Source organism: Triturus cristatus, chromosome 4_2 (assembly GCF_964204655.1).
Source record: "Triturus cristatus chromosome 4_2, aTriCri1.1, whole genome shotgun sequence".
Classification (NCBI taxonomy): domain Eukaryota; kingdom Metazoa; phylum Chordata; class Amphibia; order Caudata; family Salamandridae; genus Triturus; species Triturus cristatus.
Genome location: NC_140586.1, coordinates 156,420,734 through 156,433,209, shown reverse-complemented (window position 1 = coordinate 156,433,209; position 12,476 = coordinate 156,420,734). Strand labels below are relative to the sequence as shown.

Below are 12,476 nucleotides of genomic sequence, written 5' to 3'. Positions count from 1 at the left end.
CAGGGGGAGCTAGAAAAACAGGTGGCAAAAGGAATGCTATGTAACAGGTACCATCCCAATCTAGAGGCAGACGCATATATGCCGTCTGACCACATATAAAGTAAGAATGGCGAGAAGCTCTAAATGAAGATTTACCTTGATCACGATATTCTACTGTAGTAACGCATTGGCTATGGCCCATGTGTATGGAACCAACTTTTCTTACACATAATTCACCCTTAACTGGAAATACTGACATAGTGGGCAGAATTAGTTCAACTTCGGATTTGACATTCAAAATCATAAGATTAGGCGTAAAATTACCTAATTTATACACTTCATTTTCTAAATCAGTTCCTGTTCTACTGGGGTGACCCTCCTTATTAGGGTGACAGACTTTGAATAAAACTAGATTCAGATTTCCCCATATCCAATGTTGTTGATAAACTGCTGTGTCTGGGTCTATGGAATTTAATAAACTAAACCATGCTCCACAGGAGCCATTGTGTGTGAACGGATGTGGAAAGAAAGGCAGAACTCCTTTGTTATTCTGATAGGGAGGGAGTCGGCCACACACCCAACAATTGGTGGCATTACTAGTCTGATGGGAATGATGTAACATACTAATGAAGGTGTTGTTGCGCAGCGCAAGTCTATAGGACAACTCATGTGGGGGTAGGTCACTAAAAGAATGTTCATCAGTTATATTGAAAGCACGTTTAGAAACAGGATAATACATATGCAACAATATACTTGCAGTAACTATTAAAAAACTCAAGGAAAACAAAATTAATAAAGTCACAATACAGTGGCTACGCAGTAATTTACAATAAGCATGTCGTTTCATTATGATTCTGGACTCTACATCATTCAGACCTAAGGGATACATGTCGGGACAGATTCAACCGCTTCACCTTGGAGAGGACTTAAACAATCAAATCGTCCGACAGTTTGGATCTGGACCTGAGTTTCTGCTTATAGAGTTCGGTGCTACTGGCTTCAGCCAAAGGTAGCTTTGAGTCAATGGGGGAAGACACACGGGGAGTACTGTTTGTGTCAGGAGGAAGTCCATGAAATTTCTTGATATGGCTGGAATGCACCCAGCCTTTTCTCCCTTCGATCTTCACAGCTGTTCTGGTCGTCAGCAGGACCAACTTAGGAAGCCTCCACCTTGGCTCCAGTTGGGTTTTCCGATCGAAATTCCTGACGAGAACATAATCGCCGGGAATTACATCATGAGGTTTCACCTCGGTGTTGTCGGGAAAAGCTGCGACTACCTGTGAACGACAAGATTGTAGTGCAGACATCAAGGAAGCCAGGTAATCTGTCAGCATATTACAGTCAACATCAGTTATTTTACGGGGTATAGGCGTCCCCCACATATTCGGTGGTCTACCAAAGATCACCTCATAAGGGGATAGCCCTGTTCGAGAGTGTGCTACCATTCTCATGTAAAATAGCGCAACTGGTAAGGCTACTATCCAGTCCACACCTTTTTCCTGACATATTTTAGACAATCTGATTTTTAAAAGTTGATTATGTCGTTCCACGAGACCTGCTGCCTCGGGGTGTCGGACACAGTGGAATTTCCACTGATATCCCAACAAAAGTGAGACATGTTTCATTAATTCGGATGAGAAAGGCTGGCCGTTATCTGAATATACAACACGTGGTAAACCGTACCGTGGGAAGAATTCTCGAACTAGCTGCTTGGCAGTAGTCGGGGCAGTGTAATCTGATACGGGATACGCCTCTGTCCAACGGGAGAGAGCGCAGACAACTACGAGAACATATTTGAATCCTCGACAACGTTCCATCTGAATATAATCCATCTGGAGGACTTCAAAAGGATGGTCAGGAGGCTGAAATCCACCCTGCTCTACGGGAACACTCTTTCCTGGATTAAACTGACAACATATCATACAGGTACGAACTTTTTGTTTAGCTGCTGCTCGTAAATGTTTGTTGAACCAAATGTGCTGAATGCTGTCTAGCATAGCCTTCTCTCCTAAATGTGCTGGACTGTGAACTGTAGCTATAATGGCTTGAACCATGGAATCAGGGAGAAACCATACAGATTTCTCCTTCGTCATCCATCCTTGATCTGTCTGGATCCCTCCTAGTTCAGTCCACTTCTTTATTTCTTCTGCTGTGGCATGTGTCTGTATGTCAATTACGTCAAATGCGGGATCCTTAATTGTCATACACTGTGTTGGTGTCTGAACTATTGGCTTTGTCATATCTAATGTGCGATTCTGAGCAGTCTGTTTAGCTGTTCTGTCAGCTAAATCATTGCCTTGAGAAATGGTATCAGTAACCTTCGTGTGTGCTTTACATTTCATAATCGATATAGCAGTGGGTAGATGTATTGCGTCTAACAAGGCATGAATGAGGGGTCCGTGCTGAATGTGGGCACCATGGGAGGTTAAATAACCTCTCTCTCGCCACAGCACGCCGAAGTCGTGTACAACTCCGAATGCATAACGTGAGTCAGTGTATACATTAACTTTCTTATTTGTGGCTTGAATACAGGCTTGTGTTAGAGCAATAAGTTCTGCTGCTTGGGCTGACAAAGTATCTATACAATTTGTCTCAATAACTTCAGTGTCTGTTGTGACTGCATACGCGGTCACTAAATCTCCTGTATTTGTTCTCATGCACGATCCGTCTACATACAACGTCAGGTCTGGATCTAACAATGGAACGTCTGTCAAGTCTTGTCTAGGTTTCGTCTTTATTTCAATGATTTCAACACAATCATGAGCTAGTGGGTCTGTTCCAATTACAGGTAATAGTGTAGCAGGATTCAATGTATTACACCGTCGGATCTCTATGTGTGGTTGAAACAATGTCAGTTCATAACCGGTAAGTCTTGCTATGGTCAAGTGTTGTGTTTGTGTTCGGTTCACAAGAACCTCTACTGCATGTGGTACTTGTACTGTCAATGGGTGTCCTAATACTATGGCATCGCTTTGTCTGATTGCTAAAGCTGTCGCTGCCACTGATTTCAGGCATGCAGGCAAAGCCTGAGCTACGGGATCTAATGTACTGGAAAAATAAGCACATGGCTTGCGTGATCCTGCTTGATCCTGAGTGAGTACTGACAAGGCAGTACCTTCGCGTTCTGTAACAAAGAGTGTAAAATGTTTGCTATAACATGGTGTTGCTAAAACAGGTGCTTGACATAAAGCTTCCTTTAGGCTTTCAAAAGCTTGTGTATGTTCCTGAGTCCAAGGGAGAACAGTCGATGTGGCTGCCTCCTGTGTGGTTAACTGAATGAGTGGTTTTGCTAGAAATGCGTACTGAGGGATCCACTGCCTACAATATGAAGTGAGGCCTATGAAAGCCCGCACCTCCTTTTGTGTCTGGGGTATTGACATGTTAGCAATTAACTGGATGCGATCTGGTGTAAGCTGCCTTCCCTCCTTGGACAGCGAGTGACCAAGATAAATAACTCGCTGGACACAGAATTGCAGCTTAGAAGGAGACACCTTGTGCCCCTTGTCGGCTAGGAAATGTAAAACTGTCAGAGAAGCTTTTTCACATTCTGGCTCGCTTCTCGCTGTGATCAGCAGATCATCGACATATTGAAGCAGTGCAGTATTGACTGGCATGTGGATACTGTCAAGTTCTCGTTTCAGTGCTTGGCTGTAGATGCTGGGGCTTTCTGTGAATCCTTGGGGAGCGCGTGAGAATTTAAAGCTGCGCCCATTTAAACTGAATCCGAACAAGTATTGGCTTTCCGGATCTATTGGGACGCTGAAAAAGGCATTCTTGAGATCGATTACAGTAAAGAATGTTGCTTCGGAATCAATTGCTGTCAACAATGATGATATATCAGGGACCACAGGGAATTGTGGTACAATGCACTTGTTTAGTTCACGCAAATCAATAACCAATCGGTACACTGGTGGGGCAGTAGGATCAGTTCGTTTAAGAATCGGAATTATCGGTGAATTACATACATTGGAGTCTGTTTCTACAACTACTCCCTGGGCAATCAGCTCATCAATGATTTTCAGCAAAGCCACTACAGCATCATGCGGTAACTTGTATTGTCGCATTCGTGGTAGTACCACTCCTGCTTTCAGTGTGACTCGATAGGGTGTAATGTTCATGCAGCCAACATCCGTAGGGCCTTGTGCCCATAGATGTACTGGTAAAGTCTGTAGTCGGGGATCCATGTCTCTAGACACATAGTGACCTTTAAAGTCACGTAAAAACAACCTTACTCCTTCCGGAGAACAACATATTATGGCTCCTAGTGCTTTCAGAGTTTTAATTCCTAACAGATTTTCTGGGCATGATTTAGTAAGCAATAAATCTGTAGTTCGTGTCAAAGGTCCTATCGTAAGTGGTAGAGGCTGTGATACTTCATTAACAATAGGTTTTCCTGAAAAACCAAGGGAAACATTTTGAGAGCCTGAGAGGGGTGCCCCTGGAACTTCACTACGTTTTATGGTTGTTCGACTTGCCCCTGTATCGAGTAAGAATTTTCTATCTTGACCTAATAATTCACTATGTACATAAGGTCCTTCTTGATCTACAGGAATCTCGATAAGCGGTAAGTCAACTTCCCTCTCTAGGCTGGTTCATGCGTAACGCTGATACTCAGGGTATTCATACTGTGCAGTCTGATACATTTGTCGTGTTGTGGTTTGTGTGGCAGTAGCAGGCAACGGTGGTGCAGCTGGCACAAACTGTATGGGTTGCTGTGAGGCTGGCATGGACTGTTGTTGAACTGGCATGGACTGTCCATGCTGCATAGCTCCTTGTTCATTCTGATCTTGTCTAACTAATCGTGGTCTCTCCTTTGCAATACCTGTAGCTATATTACGTTTCAGGACTGGACAATCGTGTACATAATGGCCCAGTTGTTTACAGTAATTGCAGGTTCCCTTTACAGGAACTGCAGAATCACCAGAATGTGTCACACCCTTTTTGTGACCATCTGCTGGTACTGTCTGAGAAACTAGCATTTTCATTTTTGTATCCTTCATGCGTCTATGCTCGTGTTCTTGTTCATCCCTAATTCTATTGTGATGATACTGTAACATTTGTAGCATTTGCGACGGAGTGTTACTTTGCCAGGTACTCTCGAATTTCAATATTCTATTCTTCACTGGGGGCAATGCATTTTCCACTAATTTTGTCACAAATAGATGTGGATATGAGTCACTACTTGCTTTTATACCACTATTTATACCAAAACATTTTTCAAATCGAGCATAATAATCGCTTGTGTCTTCATCTTGCTTTTGTTTGCAGGCTGTGATTGCACCCCAATCTTCCTTTTTTGTAGTTAATAAACGTGGCAGTACCTGTACTAGTAAACCTGGTAACAGTTTAACTTTATCCCCGAGCCCTGAACCTGCAGTTCGGCCCCTTTCTTCCTCTGCTAATGCTGTCCAGTCTATCTTTTGGTCTCCCACTTCCCACTCTTTTTCTTTCAGTTTTTCATAAATGCCAGCAGGCAAAAGCACCTTTAATATCGTCATAATATCAGGAAAGGTGTACTCTCCCATCAGTAACATGTCTTTAATTTCTCGGTGGAAACCCGCTGGGTCTTTGTCATGACTAGGTACTACTTTTTTCATTTCTAATAATTCCATTTTTGATATGGGTGTGTAAACAAATACACGGTGAAACTCATTGTCTTCGCCTTTTATTGGGTGCACTTCTCGTAGGGGATTTTGTCTATCCATATAGTACGGCGCTCTTTCTCTGCGGGGCAGCGAGAGAGAATCCGGACTTACAAAAAGGACATACTGCTTACGTGACACTAATATCTCTTTAATTAGCTTGTTACTAGAACCTCTCCATCTGTTCGTGAGTAGTTCCGTTAATATATCAGGTAAAGGACCAGGGTCAGCATGTTGGCTCTTATATAATATGAGGAGTTGCTGAATCATATAGATTCCAGCTAAACGTTGTTCATCTGTACTGAGATTAAAAAACGTGTGTGCTACGGTCTCATCACCGTATTTTTCAGGACTGTCAATCCAGTGAACGGCTGATCTGGCTAATTCTTGCTCATCCATGGATACGAGGAGGTGGTAACCCCTTCGTTCTCGTAGTATTTTATCTGCGGCTTGAAACGAATGTTCAGGAGACTTCAGATTTATTATAGGCGTCGGATACGTTCTGCTATTATTTGGGCATACTGAGTGTATGGGATCAGAAAAACATCTAGCATTATCACAGGATCCTCCTCTGCCTACATAGGCTATGGTCTCTGGCTGTCTTGCGGAATTCCCTGATTCGGACACTTCATCTTGCTCAAACTCGTCTGTTCCCAATCTTTCTTCATGAATACGCTCTATTTCTTTACGGATTTTTCGGCACATGGCTATTATACAATTTTGCTTATCGTGTCTCCCTTCTGATATATTCTGACTCCATCTTGTAAGAATAAGCATTGCATTCGGGTCTACCCCCGGGCGGTCTTGATTTCTGATCACACAATTTATGAGGAAACGTAACAGTTCCCCCTGTATTTCTACTTTCTGGAATTCCATAGCTCTGTTAATACATCCTGGATCTCGTCCTGTTTGAACAAAATGATATATGTTATCTAGATGCGTAGTCATTCCTGGTAACCTTGCTAAATACTCTGCGGCTCGCCTGATACGTAATGATGCCAGGACCATTTCGTCCTCTTTACCAACCACCGGGTCATATCTACAATTTACAAGGAGTTCCTTAAGCGTACGTTCACTTACGAATTTAGGTGTACGTGAATGTGCTGACTCTTGAAAGACAAGTTTATTTATTCTAGGTGGTGTAAAGGTAATGCTAGCACCTCCCGTGGCCCCATCTGGGGCGTCGGGTGTGAATGGGTTCGTTGAACGTGACACAGCAACTATGGGTGTCGATACCTCTGTAGAGTCGACTGCGGAGACAGATGCGGAAACAGATGTGCTTGCCGAAGCTTGTGTCGGGACTTGCTGTTGCACGGGGACAGATACCTGATCCTGACGTTGAACCCCTACACCAGACGGTCTATGTGGTGCGGCGTTAGCATACTCGGGAGCTGCGTCGTCTAGATATGAGGAAAGAAAAACATCTTCTGCGGTTCTGGGATGCCCTTTTGGATGTACCTTAATTGGAAATAATGGGGGTGGCAAGTCTTTTGGCATCTCTGGAGCAGCCTTAGGTAGTCCTTCGGCTAGAAGGGGATACATACCATTCATAAGAGCATTTCTTTGTCTATTTACTTGTTCTGATTTCACTCGGATACCTTCCTTAATTAATAGATTTTCTTGAACTTTATTTGAACTTTCTTTACTCTTCTCTTCTTGTCTACGTGCTTTTTCTGTTCGTCTATGAGATTCTTTACGCCATAACTCAACAGCGTCTTTCTGTGATTGTCTGACCTTTCTTTTCCATAACTCTTCCTCCACTTTCATGATGCATTCTGCATCCCAGGTTCCCGCTACGGGCCACCTTTGACTTTCCGGCAATCCCTTGGTATAATCTACCCATAGATCAAGAAACAATATGGCATCTAAGCCATGCTTATGGTACATAAAATGCCCTGGAGTGTCCCTAGGAGGAATAGGAACTGCTTCTTCAAGCACCCCTTTTCTGGTAGTAATCTGTCTTAACTTCGAGAAGAGCGGCATATTGACAACTGATCTGATACTTACTCTTGAACTTACTTAATACGAAAAAACCCCAATAATGAACAGTGTACAATAAACAATCATTCATACCACAATATGCAAGACATTTCTGAAAACATTAAACATTAAACATTTAACAATGACCGACAATGATGACAGTCTGCCTAACTAATCACCACGCTGAATTCTTGACAATAACTGCATACTTCGGAATACTTGATATACTGCTAAACAGTACATATACACTGCTAAACAGTGCAGACCGGATTTGTGTACCCAAATCCGTCTTGACCGGCACAACCTATGTGCGCGTCAACACGCCTCCCCGGCGATGGTACTCACCGAGTAGCTCCTTGAAACGGAAGGCCTCAGAGAATGGACAGGACTCGATGACTGCGGACAGCGGACCCTCTGGACATCGGGATTTCGAAATATCTGGTGGGCCTCTGTATACCTCGGATCTTGCTCTCTCAGCTAGGCTCTGGTCGGGATACTTCGCACTTCTCACCGCCTCGTCTGGGTTGATCGCAGCCTCAGTCGCCCCCGCTTGACCGGAGGGAGCTTACAGGAAATCCTGCTGGTACGCGTTTATGGTCCGTCCAGCTGTGGCAGGAGACCGGGCCTGCAACGCACCGCCGGCGCGTGAGATGAGAAAGTGTCCCTGTTCGGGCGCCATTATGTGGTAAATAAAATCTTCTTTACCGGACTGAATTTCATACGGAATCTTAAAATAAAGTAAAATAGCTCAAAATAACAAGAGGCAGAATCCGTGGTATAAGAGGTTTTCTAAATGGGCTTTATTCCACTCAAAATGGCCGACTCGAGTCGCGGCCTTCAGGTTCCGTCACCACGAGGGTTCAGGAAGTGAAGTACAATACTTTATTGACAGACATGCATTTTTATAATAAGTACATTACAATGAAACGAATGTAGAAGGCGTAACATTTGATAAGAAAAGTGACATAACGGGTACGTAATCGAAACTAGGCGTAATAAGGAATAAAAGAAACATGATTGGTTAGGATTATCAGACATAGGTGGATCTATAAGATAATACTTGGCATAGATGCGCGCGCAGCAGCATGACGTGTGAGTGACGTGCAACTAGGGGGTGAAGGGACTTGACATTTAGCTCTACATGTGGAGACGAAAAGTCTGGGGGGTCAAGTCAACCTAATCCCAAATCATATCTAACATCCTATGTTTAAAGAACTATGTTATCCACAAGGAAGGACTCTCGGACAGAATCTAGTCTATACTGACTGTGTGCGTGCACAAACGCCTAAGTGTCTATATGAGATGCGAGAGGCAGAAAACTTTCCATGGCAGCAGGGCTATGAATCACTTGCAGGAGGACGGAAAAGCTGAGTCCTTTGCTTGTGAGCTAAAGGAAATGTTTACCTAAATCACTAGACAGGAATGCATCGGCTGGAGAGCAAAATAGATAATTCGAAGGTGAAATACAGCTTCTTGGCAGGCAGGCGAAAACTGGCCGAGGCAGGCACCGTTAGCTGCACAGGGAGTAGGACAAAGTTCATGGATACAGATGCGAGCTCAAGCTGAAGCTGTCAGAGACAGAGAGCAGGGAAAGGCTTTGAGGACAGAATCGGGCCTACTTGCCTGAACTGTAAAAATGGAGTAACTTAGCCATATAAAGTCGGTGGCCTTTCATACTTAGGAATCGAATATCCAGCCCATAGATGGCGGATCTGACAGAGAACATGTCGACGGTAGACACACATATATTTGCGTTCTTAGAAACTGGAACTGGAGGGAACATACATGTATTTGTAACATGCATATAGAACCGTTGGGGTCCAAGATAGGGGACATAACTGATCAGGAAAATCCACATTTCCACATCACCCTGGCACCAAGCAGCACCTGCGTTAGTGCTCACTGCACCGCCAAGACGTGCCACTGATAAACCACCCCTGCTGCAGGTGGATGGTGGCTTCTGACCGGTAGACTGCAATGCCCTTTGAAGTGTCTCATCACGCTCCCCTACGCTCGGGCCATTACTAACTACCCCCTCCATCTAAAGCTTGGACAACCTAGGACTTGACGCTATACGAAACACCCAGAGGCAGCCGATGCTCCGATCATGCCATGCTTACCACACCCAGGGTCTGATTGGGATAACAATTCGGCCCAGGAACTCCCCAAAAAGTGGCCCACATTCCCGAATCACACCCATTCATGAAACAGCATTTGGCTAGTCTCATTGGGCTCATTTATAGAGAAATGTCTGATAAATTATAAAACTCATAGCACCAAAAACATTTGTGAAAACTAGCAGCACTACATTTTGGTTGGGCGAGCCAAGTGCAATAAAGTGGCACGAAAGGCCATAACTCCTGATCTGGCTATCTGCCACCTGGCCGTTTTTTTAATTGCATTACCAGTATTTTAATGTCCAGGTCGGTACAAAAATGGAGAGAATCACCCACAGCTGGCATTTTCTACTCTGATCAAAATTTACTTTTAACATTGAATGCAAGGTGAAAGCAGTATAAAACGTGGTCTAAAGCTGCTTTAATGATCGGTGACTGACAGTTCAAACTAAACGAAGGCAAAAAAAAGCCATGCGAAGAAGGAATACGAACATTTTTATTATTGTATGAAGAATCCTCTTTCATTATGTTCCTGCCTTCGAGGAAGCTTAAAACGAGCAAACAGAAGGTTATTTTTTATCAGTTTTATATAGTTTGATATCTGTCCAAGGGCAGCCATTATATGAGCATGTCACATTTAACCCCCACACCACCACCACCCCAAACCAAGACCTGAAAAATACTTGAGTGGAGGTGCCAACAAAAGGCTCTCAAGCGAAGCCCCTTCCATTACTCCCCTCAGCCAACTATAGCCTCCACCAGCGCTAGAGAGCAACCTGGCTCCTCGGAGAAACAGCGCCCAGATACCCCTTGGGGTGACAGTGTTGTGCTTTATAAATGTAGTTAGTTTGTATTTGATTACGGAAGATCAAATTCATTTTTATTTTAGTCCATGGGCAATTAAGTAATTTGCCCAGAATTACAGGATGTTCAGCTGAGGTAGGTCTCAAACCTATTTGCATAGTTCCCAATTCGGCAGCTCTGAACCTTAAATTACAGCCTCACAATTCTAGCTCAGAAAGGGGATTCACAGCGAGGGGGGGTTGTCTGTAGTGGTCAACACATTCGGCATGAGCGGAGGCAATCGGTTACAGAGGTGGCCGCCGTGCAGTCTTCCTGGCTAGAAGTGAGACTCGGCTCTGCTGTGGCCAGTGAGCTGTGGTGCCCTCCCGGGAAGGCGGACGGACGGTGAGAGACCCCGCTAGAGGTCGGTAAGAAGCTCAGAGGTGGGTGACCTACGACGTAAAATGCAAATCAGAAGTGCTTGGAGTAGAGAGGTAAGGGGGAATGGAGGTGTCGCGCAGGAGTAAATTTTAAAGGTACATTAGGGTTAATTTGTAGGGATAGGAGATTTCCTTTAACATGAAAATGCCATTAACGTGCATAGTTTAACGAATTACGTAAAAATATGCGCGCTAAAGGCATTTTTGTGATAAAAGATATGCGTGGTGATGGCATTCCCGTTGTAACGCATGCGTGGTAAAGGCATGCGTTGCAACGGAATATGTTGTAACGTCATACAACCGGTGGATGGAAGGAAGGATGGCTAAGTGAAAGGGTCGATGGAGAGAGAAAGGGAGGATGGATGGATGACTTAAAGGGTGGAAGGATGAGTGACTGGGTGGATGGAAGAGTGGGTGAAAGGGTAAATGGCAGGATGGATGAGTGAATGGATGGGTAGAAGAGTGGATGGATGAGTGTACAGATGGATAAGATGAAAGGGTGGATGGATGGATGGATGAGTGAAATGATAGATGGAAGAATACATGATGGGATAGGTTTGCAAATAGTTGAATATGTTTGGATATGGCTGGGCTTACTTATATACTATTGCGCGACCTCCTCTGATGTGTCTGTAAAACTTACCTATTGTCCTGAATTTTGACCTCCTGTCCTGAATTTGTGACCTGAATTTTGACCCTTTGTCCTGAATTTTTACACTCACCGCCCTGAATTTGCACCAATGCCAGTTGGTCACCCTACTAGGAGGAGGCTTTCATTTTATCAGCCACGATCCTGCAGGGCCGCCTGCTGCGCGGCAGACTTAAGACAGGTTGTATTATTCATCATCTCGTTCGTGTCTTTTTGTGAACCTGGTACCTGTTTATTTACCCAACAAAAATTATTATTTAAAAAAGACTCCCTGGGGAAGACTCCTTTATGTGGGGGGTTTTCAACACGTCAAAATGAACCCAGCTCGCATCTTCCACCGCCCCCTGACCCGCCAGGAGACTTAGTTCTCCATTCATTTCCGAGTGCGGCGCTACCTCAAAGGGAGTATTTGAAGCGCCTGTGCTTGGCAGACCAGCCGAGCCTCGTGGGCCTTGTTGCATGCACTCTATCACCCTTCCCTGCACTTGCCTCTCTTGTCTGTTACCAGGTAGCTCTCTTAGCCCCGGGCAGGGCTTGAGCCCTCACGTTCGGGGCTCCGCGCTGGCCTTGAGCGCCTCACCAGGTGCGGGCTCCGCGGATTGAAGCGGCGCATGCGTCGTGTAGCAGCAAACTATTGCTCGTTCTGCGAGCCTCAGAAGAATACCTGGTGTCCGAAGAGCCCCGCCCCCCTCGGCAGATAGGGACCAGTCACAGCCAGGAAGCGGGGTGACTGGCAGACAGTTTTTCCAACGCTTCTAATTAAAAAAAAACATTTGCAATGCAACAGGCCCACATCTATGCGAGTTTAAGCTATTGGCATTGTAAATGACATTTATGTTTTCGTTTTTGAAACATAAATAAAAAAAAGCATTGTCATTTACAATGC

At 44.5% G+C, this 12,476-nt stretch overlaps 1 long non-coding RNA gene across 1 annotated transcript in view; it reads right to left on the bottom strand.

Annotated features, from left to right (window-relative positions):
• Positions 1 to 12,215, bottom strand: part of LOC146833231 (uncharacterized) — a 31,088-nt gene extending 18,873 nt beyond the window's left edge. Inside the window, exon 1 of the long non-coding RNA XR_014960207.1 lies at positions 12,080 to 12,215. This is a non-coding gene — a long non-coding RNA (uncharacterized LOC146833231). The remainder of the gene's footprint in view (positions 1 to 12,079) is intronic.
• Positions 12,216 to 12,476: the final 261 nt, after the last annotated feature.